The sequence below is a fragment of the Cinclus cinclus genome, chromosome 9 (genome assembly GCF_963662255.1).
Source record: "Cinclus cinclus chromosome 9, bCinCin1.1, whole genome shotgun sequence".
NCBI classification, from domain to species: Eukaryota; Metazoa; Chordata; class Aves; order Passeriformes; family Cinclidae; genus Cinclus; species Cinclus cinclus.
The window spans coordinates 9,429,732-9,441,797 of record NC_085054.1 but is presented as its reverse complement, the minus strand read 5'-3'; positions in this window follow the sequence as shown (position 1 = coordinate 9,441,797).

The window sequence follows — 12,066 nt, the reverse complement described above, 5'->3', positions numbered from 1 at the left end:
ATCCCTTCCCTTAAAAATAGTAAGGAAAATGCTAAGGCAACTATTTAATTTTAATTGTGGATTGAATGTGAGCTTGTACCAACAGAAACTGAGGAAGACCCACAAGCACAGAACCTTGGTAAGCTTGGACAGGATTATTGAGACATTAGTACTGTGTATAATATGAAAAATGTGCTTTAAAGTCTTGGATTCTAGACCATATTTTGGGGCAACCCACTATTTTCTTGTAGAGCATAAAATAATTTTAGGATTTTTTTTATACCAAATAGATTGAAAAATTGTACATTTTGAATTCAGAAAAGTATAAAATTCCTTTTTAATGGTATGGATAAATTCTGATTAATCGCTGCTCTATGTATTATCCATAGAAGTGTCATTGATTTTAACAGTATATAGGAAATTTCATTTTGATTGCTTTAGGATAGGATGAGCATCCTTTAAGTAGGATGAGTTTTCTTAAGAACAGTTTTATTTCCAAGTTAAATATTTTATGAAGCAAACTTGTAATGAGAAAAATACATGCAAATAAAGTTATTAAGTCAATTAGTGTAGCATACAAATGCCATAATGTAGAGCACTAAAAGTTATGGAAGATTATTGTATGGTGTGAGTATTAAGGAATGTTCAGCTTACACACAGACTGTTCAGTAAAATGTTAGGACCACAACAAAGCTGTTTGTAATTAGTACAGTTCTCTTTGGTCAACAGAATTACACCTGCCTGAATTTCTTCTGTAGTGTTTCACAATTTGCAAGTTCTGACAGTTATGCTGATGGTGATGATACATGAATTGGGAGTACTGTTCACTCAAGAACAGCAACTAAGTGAGGAGGAAATGAGAAGATGCAAGCACTGTCTGAAAGCAAAGGATAAAAGGAAGGGTGGCTCAAAACACAGAAGGATTTGTGTTTCATTAGAGCATTTGAAAGAATCAGACTTTTGGACAAAGAAAAATTAAAATTTTGGTTAGAAGAAAAGGTAAGATGCAAGAAGATGATTTTAAGTAGACCTGGTAAAGACAGAGAAAAGTTCTGGTTCTCTGCTGTAATAGATCTATCTACTGAGTAAAAATGGAACATTTTAGTAATGATGATAACAGAAAAGCTGAAGATAAAGTATTACAGACCTTGAGTTATTTCTGCTGTGGATAAGTACTCTGTTCAGCATCTGAATGTAATTATTTCAGATTGGATGAGTATCTGAGATGTGTTTGCGAGTGTATTTATATGTCTTGATATAGATGAGAAGAACATGTACATGCCTTACATACTCAGTGTGTATCAGAAAAAAATTAAGTTTTGCACGATGATGACTGTTTAGGGTAGGACTTTTCAGGACAGTTGAAATTTAATATTAAACAAGTATATAATGAAGGAAATAGTAAGTTATTTTCCCTTACCCTTGAAAGTGTGTGTTGGATATTTATATAAATGATTAAACTCCTATCATATGAAATTCTCAAATTGCATACCTTTTAACAGGATACCAGTCTGGTTCATCTAAGAACAGCTGGTTTGATGCAGGAATTACTGTATAAAAAGTTTAGCCCTTGTTTTTTTGTGGAAAGGTGCTGTGTCACAACTGGGTGAGCACAAATATGTAAGATCAATGCAGATGATAGGAAATGGAGAGAAAAACTAAGTTTAACATTCAATAAAACCTAGAAAAAATATCACTACAAGCAAAATCATGTAAGTATAATTACTTTATCTTAGATTATAGAAGTCTATCATCTGTGACCACAGTGTAAACTGGTTCAAAGTGGTGTGACATCATTAAGAGTTTCAGTTATGCTGGTGCATAAAGCAAGCATGTTGGCCTTCCAAAACATAGAAACTTGAATGCTACTTTAAATCCAACAGGTGAAAGGATCTAAAAAACAATGTCAGGAAGGCATAAAACATTTCTCATTTAGTGTCATATGCTATTTATATCTTCTGATGTTTCATGTGTTATAAATTACATACACATTGCATTACTAGGACTTCACATGGGCCTCAGCAAAAAAAGGCCATTAATCTCAATTAAACTTCTTCCTTTACTTTTGGGAAGGTTGCCTGCAGGGTAGGACTGACATTTGTTCTCATAGGTATACATCCAGTCTTACCACTAGATAAATGCTTTATTTCCATTAGTTTGAGGCTTTTTCTGGTTCCTTGTTGCATTTTCTGGCCATGAGCACTCTCTGAAGACAAGGCCCTCATTGACTGTCTCCTTCAGGTGATTCACTCTCCTGCCACATGCACAGCACTGGCCATCACTAAACACACTGGCACAGCTCTTGATTATCTCAAGGAGTACAGATTCACTGGGCAGCAGGATGAGATCTCCATATGCTGGGTTTAAGAACCACTGTTTTGATTACAGCAGGATTTCCTATTTGTGAAAAAAATAATTACTTTTACTAACTCATTATAACCATGACTCTTAATGAACTAATTGTTTTAATCTGCCAGTAGGTGTGTTGCTACAATAATTCACTGTGTTCATTTATCTTCATTGCCCTTTAAAAGTCTATTACATGTACCTGACTCAGTTATGTTTCAGGGGTACTATGTTTCTTCATACTGTTTTGATCTTCATGTCTCTTCTATCAGTCTACAATTTTTCAAGAAGAATTGTGGGGGATTTTCCCACTACAAAAGAATCAAGTTTAGTTTCCCTGTTGTAAATACCCGTATCGGTGAGTAGCGTTAGTTCTTGCTCAGCGATGGCAAATGTAATTATTCTGTAGGTATAAATTAAATACCAGCTTTATCTTACAGTATAATGTGATGTGTCTTCTTTTGTTTTCCCAAGCATATGAGGCCTGTCCCAGATTGCTAACTGTGACCTGGCTCCCTGGCAGTAAGAGCTGTAATTGCCATCAGACAGCTCCCTCTGCTTCCTGAAGTGAGTGCGTGCAGACTGATTCCAGCATTAGAGCTCATGTTGCAGGTTAAAGAAGTTAAATACAATTCTTCCTTTCAAATGCATCAACATTACTTTAAAAAGAGCTACTGGGCCAGTAATTGCTACAATTTTCCTTCCCTAAAAGCCTAGGTTTTTTTTCCTCTCAGAAATTCTGTGACTACAGTGTAAATAATTATGCTTAGCTATTGTTGAACGACTTAGGAACTCATGTTAATTTTCTATATATAATGCTGCTATAATTGTACAATTACTGCTGTACTGGAAGCAGGCCAGAGGTGGAATGGAGGTCCTCAGGGGAGTTTGAAGGCTCTCTCCTCTATTCCATAGCTCAGACCAGAGCTGTCTCCATTAAGCTGGCAAAGTGGTCAAAAGAAGGAATTTAAATCACTGGATTATACTATAGAGATTTGGTTGGATTCTCAGAAAAATGTATATGGCTTGAATTTACAACAGGAATGCCTGCCCCCTTCTCTCATGTTTTAGCAAATACATTTAGTTAAAACAGCTTCAACAGAGTCCTTATTTGGAACCATGCCCTCAGTTTAGAATTTATGTAGTAGCTACTTTACTCTGTGGTAGCTCATTTATCTACCTAGGTAATTTCTTAAAAGGCACAATTCATACACAATTCTACATCTCTAGGCTCATAACAGCAAATTATTCTGCAAATACAGGACATCCACAAAATTTTAGATTAAAATAATGTTTTATATATTATCAGTCTTCCCAACATTCCATATTTCTCATCCTTCCAATGAATGGATCAATAGATCCTTTAAAATGTGTGTATAGGGGAGAGAGAGTGTACAAGGAAAGCTTTTGTGCCAGGCTGCCAAACCAGTCTCTTCTGCCCATTTTTGAATGGAAGACCAGATTGTGAGGTTGTTCTAACACAAGAAAAAAAAAAAACACTAGGTCTTCTTGAGTACAGATTAAAAGAGAACTGGTACACCAAAGAACAGCCACACAGAGCTAATTCCAAAATAGTAAAGTTGTCCAGGAGGCAGAAAGGAAATGTACAACACATTTCTGGCTGAATAATTTACAAAGTGGTAAAAAACATCAGAAGAAGCCAAGAAATAATTTCATAGCACTTAAGTAATGCTCATTGTATATAGTTTGAAATAGGCACCAGCATAGAGTAAGTTATTTTGTAGGAATAAATAGAAATGTAGATTAATATCTACCAGTCCTAACAGCTTACTTTAAATAATTTTAGATGCATAAGGTTTTTCTGGCAGGAATATTTTTTCATTACATCCATAGGTACTAGAAACCTTTTTTATCATCTACTCAGCAAAGAGTACTAAGAGGAATTGTGTAGAGAGGTAAAGCTTTCTTCTAACCACTTTTTAAACTTATTTTTTTCTGTGTTAAGTCAGGTTTATTTTCTAATTGTATTGATGTCTATCAAGTTGCGTGTTGGTTTTCTAGGCTAAATAACACAAGTTTCATTACTAAAATAATTTGAAATGGCAAAGGGCAAAGTTAAACAATGAAAAATAAACTACATAGAAACAGACTTGTAGAAGAAAGTAATTTGAGCTAACAGAATATTCTGTCTCTATGTGATTTGAGTCTGATGTGCTCTCTGAACTGCAGATTCAGCAATTGGAGCAGCTGTTCAGCAGTTACAACAAAGAATACCAAGGGTTTAGAAAAATTGAGGCCCATTTCCCTATTACACTGTAAAATCAGGCTTTTATCTCTAGTTGTGAATGAGAGATGTGGTTTGGTAGGTTCTTGTCCACTAAAACCAAGTCACATTCAGACTTTGAATATTTTTTTAATAAATCAATTACTGTTTGAAAAGCTTTTGTATAGTAAGTTATGCAGAATCTTCTCATGGAGAGCTGGATGTATTTCTCTAAATCAGACCAAATGTCTTGATCAGTTATTATATAAGAAATGAAGAAAACAATATAAAAGAATAGGTTTAAAGCATGCAAATAAAAAAATATATCAAATGTTAGAAATATTTTAGCCAGAGTATTTTGATTTTACATTCTTTTGTTATACAATATATCCTACAAATACCTTTTAAACTACCTTATAAATTGAAGATCTTCATAATTTCTTTTGTATTTTTCCACACACTATAACCCACATTGTAATTGTAGCTAGTTTTAAGAGACTGTATTATTTGTAGGTCTCTGGACTTGGTAACACTTTATAAGATGCAGCTGTTGAACTGCTTTTAGCTGGTTCAGTAATGGTTGCAATTGTTTTGTAGTTGACTGTAATTCCTGGGATTTAGTTGGTTTCTATTTAAAAAACAACAACAACAAAACAGGAAACCATTGATAAATTACATTCCTAATTTATGCAGTTATGTTGTAATCTGTTGATGGCTCTCTAACAGATCAAGACCTAACAGCATAAATAAAGAGGTAGTTTAGAACCTTAAATAAGAAAAAAAAAAAAGAAGAAGAAAAGAGTGACTTCACGCTGTAATGCTATTGAATTTTAGTGCAGTTGCACAAAGGAAAATTGAAGTGAAACTGAAGGAACTAGAACCAGGTGTACTGCCCTGGTTCTAAAAGGGATGTGACTACAGCAGAAGAAAAAATCAGTTTAAGGAAAAATAAGGTCAGGGTGATCACAAGAGATGCTCTGCATTCCTTATGTCAGTTTGCACCCTGATTTCCAGCTACAATTTCAGGGTCGTATTTCATGGCTGAACATCAACAACTTTAACCTGCCAAAGTGTGCTGCTGTGGTACAGCTGCACAGCTGCATGTAATGGTATAAGAATGGTGGGCACTGTAATTCCTCTGTGAATATTCAGGCTATATTGTCCGAGACCCCTATTCAGGATCGTGTCCACATTTCTTTTGAATATTTCTAAGGATGAAGAGTGAGGATGAATCTGATATCTGGTGTCTCCTATTTTCCTTCCAAATGTGATGGTGAAGCCTAAGCACATACCTGGAAGTGAGAGTAGATTATTCCACTTGCAGTTAGGAGGGAGACCTGACTAGTAAAGTAATAAAATCTAAACTACCTTAAAATCTAGAGACCTTAAGAAAACCCCCAAAAACCAAAAACAAAAAAAAAGAAAAAAGAAAAGAAAAAACCAAACAAACAAAAAAAACCCCCAACAAACTAAACCCTCCCAAAACATACAAATAAACAAACAAACATCCCCCAACCTTAACCAACAAGCAGAGATCCAGTGTAAGAGGAGACTAAATATTTTCATCTCCTTTCCAGATATCAGAAGAATCAAATGTCAATATTTAGATCTATTAATCTTTTGTATTTATTTGGCCTCATCAAATATAATGCTAGACATACTGGAAATATCTCACAGGTGATAAAGAATTGTATTGTGTATTTACAGTGGAAAAATAAAACCATTCCCCACAATCATCTTAATATTTTTGATAAGGGTTAACCACTAGAAAACTCATGCAGAGTCAGGGATTTCCCTAAGAACAGAGAAAATACTGAAGAGGTAGGAGATGGGGTCCTCTGTGCCTGATGTGCTTGGACTTCTTCATGGATGACTGGTATTGACTGAGACAGTCCTCTAAAATTGTGTCAGCATTCTTAAAGTTGTGCTTTGATCTGTTTCAACAGCTTTGCTAACACTTTGCTCTAAACAATTTGCAATCATAGCTTTTTAAGGCAACTAAAAACTAGCCTGCGTTTTTATTTTGTTTGCTTTTTAACTGAGTGGGATTAAAATGTTACCCATATTACAGTAAATAATTCAAAGGCTCTCTAATGTCTGTTTCTTGTTTTGACAGTTAGGTCAGGAGTTGCATACTTAAATTTAAAAAAAAAGAAACAACTGTAACAAATAAGACTCACTGTTCTAAGAAGTCTGTGTAGTTTTGAATTCTGACTGCATTTTGCGCTGAACAGATTTTAAAATTGCTTCTTTTCTGTTCACATTTTCCTAGCTTAGTCTCTGTATGAGGGACATTTTAAAGATTGAGCAAAAGGAATTAGCCAGTTTTGTCAGGGAGGGTCCAAGGAGATATAACAAGGTTAAACTGAGATGAGCTAGAAACCCCCTACAAATCTTACATTGTATATTTTAAAAGACAAAAAAGGGCTTTTACAAACTGGAGACACACTGGAAACAGACCCACTGCTTTTGATATTTTAATATGAAAAAAATGCAACTTTAAGCTTGTGTCAGTAGCCCCCAGTCAGCAGATTTGCTGTTTCCCACTGGGCTTTCAGTAGTCATTGAAGAGAAGCAGTAGGAAGAAGCAGTTGGAGAGAAGGCCGGGGAGAAAACTGAACACACAGATGTGTAGGTGAGGACAGGTCTCACCTCAAGACCTGGATCTGAGAATTGCCTGTAGGCTGTGAGCCTGTGCCTCTTCCAGCTCCTGCTGGATATGGGCCTTAGCCTGAAATTTCTGGCTCTTGCGGCACTCTTATGTTCCTTTTCTAAGCAGTTCTGTGGCTTCCATCAAAACCAGTGGGTAAACTGCCTTTCCTCTGCTTGTTTCTTGGCTGCAGCAATTTCCTCTGCACTTCTGTTTGTTAGTCTCTTTATGGTGACCGCAATTTTTCCCCTTCATGCTGACTTAAGTAGGAAAAAATTTCAAATGATCATCTGTTCTCAATTTTCTTCAGCCATTTAACCCTTGATGTTGTTTTGCTTAGCAGATTCTTGGCCCAAATCCCTTTTCCAGGAGTATCTGGACCTAGGACAACATCCAAGTTTGTGCTGGAAGTTAAAAGCCCCATGTAACATCCCACAGTTCATTGAATCTGACACCATATCAAGAAAAGATGCTCAAAGAAATGCACTTAGTAGGTGATGTCTGTCCCTGAAAACAAATAAAGCATCTTCCAGAAATGTCTTTGAAGGTCATCACTTCTCTCTAAGGTTGCACTCTAACACTATCCCATAAGAAGGAAAGAAGCCCTCGTGGTTAAGGTTCAGTCATTTTAGTGAATAACACCACACTCTTCACAGTATGTTATAGCATAAAAGCTGGTCCATATATTCAAGGAGGTGTTGCAGGACTCAAACCCCTTGGCTCTAGTAGTGATCTAACCAGAACAGCTAGAAAAGGAGTCAGTGCCAGCAGGAATAAAAGGGTAGCTCCAGGAACTGGCTGGGTCTTTCCAAGTGGTACTCCATCACCAGTCCTGTCAATTGCACTGACACCTGCAAACCCCATCTCAAAATAAATAAAAGATATTCCAGCACATCCATCTGGGCCCACCAGCTCTTGTTTCCCAAACTTTATGCTTGCTGAGAAATGAATCTGATCAGGTGGCATTGGAAAGGGCCATTGAATCATTCTTGTCAGCAGTATGGAAAGGCATTGTTATTCTGTGTCATTTGGCTTTCAGTGCAGTGATTTCAGATGACAAACTGCTCCTTTGATTTTTAAGCTCAACACATGGGTGACATCCTCAGCTGCTGCCTTTGGGACACTGCAGAAAACAGGGAGAGCTCCATTTGCCTGCAGTGAAATGGAAACCATGGCAAACAGATGCTTGTCCAAGGGTAGTGATTCTTGTCATAAACTGTGCTTTAACTAAGTTTAACATATCTAGGTAGCTGTGAAAATGACCTCTGGCACTTTTTCTTGTTCTATAACTCACTGATTTTGCTAATTCACCCAGGAAGTCCTTTAGTATTTCCTCTTTGGAAGCGGTGCCAGAAGTACACATATAGCTGGCAAAGGAAGGATTAACCTAAGCTCCAGCTTCTAGCCAATCTCATTAGTACATGTGAGAAAGCAGAAATTCCATTTTTGATTTTTTTTTGAATGAAGGTAGGGTGCTGCATTGGGTTGACACTACTTTCTGGCTAGGGTTATAGGATCTGATTATATCCTAGGATTTTTCTCTCTTCCAAATACATTTTATTTGCTCCCTCCAGCCAGAGCTCATTATGAGAACAGTCATCTGGCTTTAACAAACTCCACCTACAGAATAATTCTACCTGGTAGTATTCCTCCTAGGATTTTAAGGCCATTATTTGAGGATTGCCACTCCCATGGCATATATTACATTACCAGTTTGTTTTATTGTATTCAAGCTCCCAAACCTAATCTAAAAGTAAATGGTGTTCACAAGGAGAGGCTGCCTGCTTTCTCAGGGATGTGATAAATACCAGCAGAAGCTCAAAAAATAAAATTTCTCATTGTAGAAGATAGAATCCTTCTCCCTAAGACTTGCAGGAAAAGAAGTTATCAGCTATTGAGGCAGAAGAAAATTAATCACAAAAGACCTCTCAGGGCAAGAAAAGGTAAGGGACAGGGAGTTGAATGTTGGTTTTGTTGTTTTTTTTTTCTGAAGGGAGGATTAAAAATAACTAAAGAAATGCATAATTGTGGAACCTTTCATATTACATGTCAGGACGAAAACAATTCAAAAATAAAACAAAGTCTAAAAGGGTCTTTTCCTGAGGCTAAAGCAGATTGAGCTTTCTCTGAACTAGCAATGTATTGTTTCGAGCATGGCTGGAAAGAGGCTAATGGTGCTTAGTTTGTAGCTGTCCAGAAGATGGAGGAATGTGTCCTTCTGTGACTAATGAATGCACTTAGGAGGGCTGTCAGAGAGCTGGAGCTCTGTGGGCAGGAAAGAGGAGCTTTGTGAATGTGTATAGCCCAGGGGTCAGATCATCCTTGTGTCAGAGTATGAGTGCAGTATTTGTTTATCTCAAATGCCCTGTGATTATATTTGTTTTATTCCTTCTTTCTGTAAAGAAGGGCTTTCTAGGACCTTTGTATTTCTTCCTCTTTCACCCTATTCACAGTCACAGGTTAGCCAAAAGAGTAGTAGCCCAGTAATAGCACATGTGTAGCACAACAGTGTTTGTAGACTGCTTCAGAGGGCCCCTGTTCTGGACTCAGGGATGCAGAACAAAATGACAGGGCTTCTGGGAGAGGCAACTCTCTGGCACTTCTGCCTTCGTACAAGGTGGTTTCTGTTTCTTCCAGCTTTTAGAGCTGCTCCTGTACTCTGACAACCAAATCTATGAAGGCCAAAGCTATAAAATCAAATACTGTGGATGAAACCATCCCAGGGATTTCTTCTATCCCTGATATTCAAGAATAGTATTTGGCATTTCTGCCTGGTCAAATCTGTCAGGCCAGATGTGATTTCTCTTTTTAATGTTCAGTGTGTTTGCAATAACTCTGTAAAGCCTATAGAAAAGGTCTGGACTTTTTTCCAAGAAGGACCTTTGTGTCAGCTTCAATAAATGGAACCCTGTTCAGGACAGGACACAAAAGGATTTCATATATGATGCATTTTTAAATACAAGACAGTTTTTAGTGTCAGCTTTTCTCCTGTACTGATTTCTTCTAGAAGAGTCTTCATTGGCAGCTGTTCTAAACATCCCTCAGCACACTCTGGCAGCTTGATAGTGCTGTCAAAGTGTACATTTGTTTTCCTGTCTTACTGCTCTTTTATCTTAAACTGTAAAATTTGAGTTAGGAAACTCCAAAGTAAATTTTTTATTTTGGGGTTTTTTTACATGGACCAACATCTGTTATTAATGTTTCAGTCTGTACTTTTGATAAAGGGCTCTAGAGAAACTGTAGATAAAGCAAAATGTAGAGCCAACTTCTTAATTCATGATAAATTAATTTGAAGTGTTTTATAGAACTAAAGCTGAAATAGTACACATCACATACAAAGTACTGAACACCCAAGACACTGCAGAATGGATTCTGTGAGCAAAAAAAACCCATCTCATTTGATTTGTTGTATTTAAGAAAACAGGATTTAACACATCCTTGGTAAATAAAAAGGAGTGCAGCAGCAAATCCTTGGCTATCAAGAAAGTCTCTTAATATAAGCAGTTTCCAAAACTCCAGATTTTAGGCTAACTACTTGGGTCAAAAATGACTGACAATGCATATAAGTACCATGTAATGAATTGGTTGGAAATTACTTAATTAATCCTTCATTATGTCCCCTTCTTCACAACATCCCTAGCTGCAGCACTCCCAAAGCCAGCTGCAATCTACAGCTGAATAGTAGCAGGCACATTAAGCCCCTTAAATACGTGCATTGTGGTTCCTAAATTGGGTGGCCAGAACCTTAGTCTATGCAATTGCTTCTATAATTAAGATTCTATCTGTGTTTCTATAATGAACCCTGTTTTCAGCTCAATATAGTTTAAAGAGGCTTCTTTTCTTTTTTAGCAGTGATTTCACATACACTGAGTTATTTCCTGGTTAATAATGAAGTGAATCTTTGAAACATTCTGACATTTGTCATAAACTTTGTGCCCTCTCTTAACCATTTAGCAGTGCATCTTTTACTGTGAATACATCTATTTAAAGGTTATTCTCCTCTATTATGTCTCCTCTTCATAATACACTCTGTAAAAATTCTTAACACTATGCTTCAGGCCAGAATTTGGGGGCTGATGTCTATATGAAATGGGACAAGAAGATAGAGTAAGGATTGCAAGTTTAAAGTAATTATGAAGGCAAGGAAGAGAGGACATTGATTTTCCTAAGACCATTCCAATATTCAGCCATACATTTTCAAAGATTTATAGGAGCAGAAGATATATATTTTTGAGCTTAATCAAAAGTTAATAGTAAAAATTGTATAATAAGCCATTCTGTCAGAAACCTATGGCTATAATATCTTTAATAGTCAAAGCTGTGCCACTCAGATCTGTGTGAAAACTACTTACCAGTGTCTAACTCAGAGCTACTGGGACTTCAGCAGCTTTGGGAAGACAGAGTTTAACTGTATTACAGCCAAGTCAATCACTTTTACGAGTTAAAGCAATGAAGCCTTTTGGTAATTTCCTGTGTGCTATTAATAGAACTTCCACAAATTAGTTTTGCTGAGTTTCTGGTTTCTGAAACAAAAGCCTTGATTCTGGTCTTAACTGACTTGGGAAAGAGAGCTATAGATTACCTTTACAATTCTCTGATCTGTTGTTGGCATCTGCAGTTCTCGGTGCAAATTACAGCAGCCAGAGGAACTGCTCCTGATAATAACCAGAGCATGACAACACTGACTACAGTGCTAACACATGCTTCCATGCTGGGAGCTCTGGGGAAAAAGCAGAGAGCAATTCTGGCAGCTATCTGCCACAGAACACTCCCCTTGCAGAGATGCAGCGTGCTCAGGCAGATCCTGAGACATTGTGGCCCCTCTCTCCCACTGAAGAAGATTGCTGCGTGTCGCAATTGCACCAGC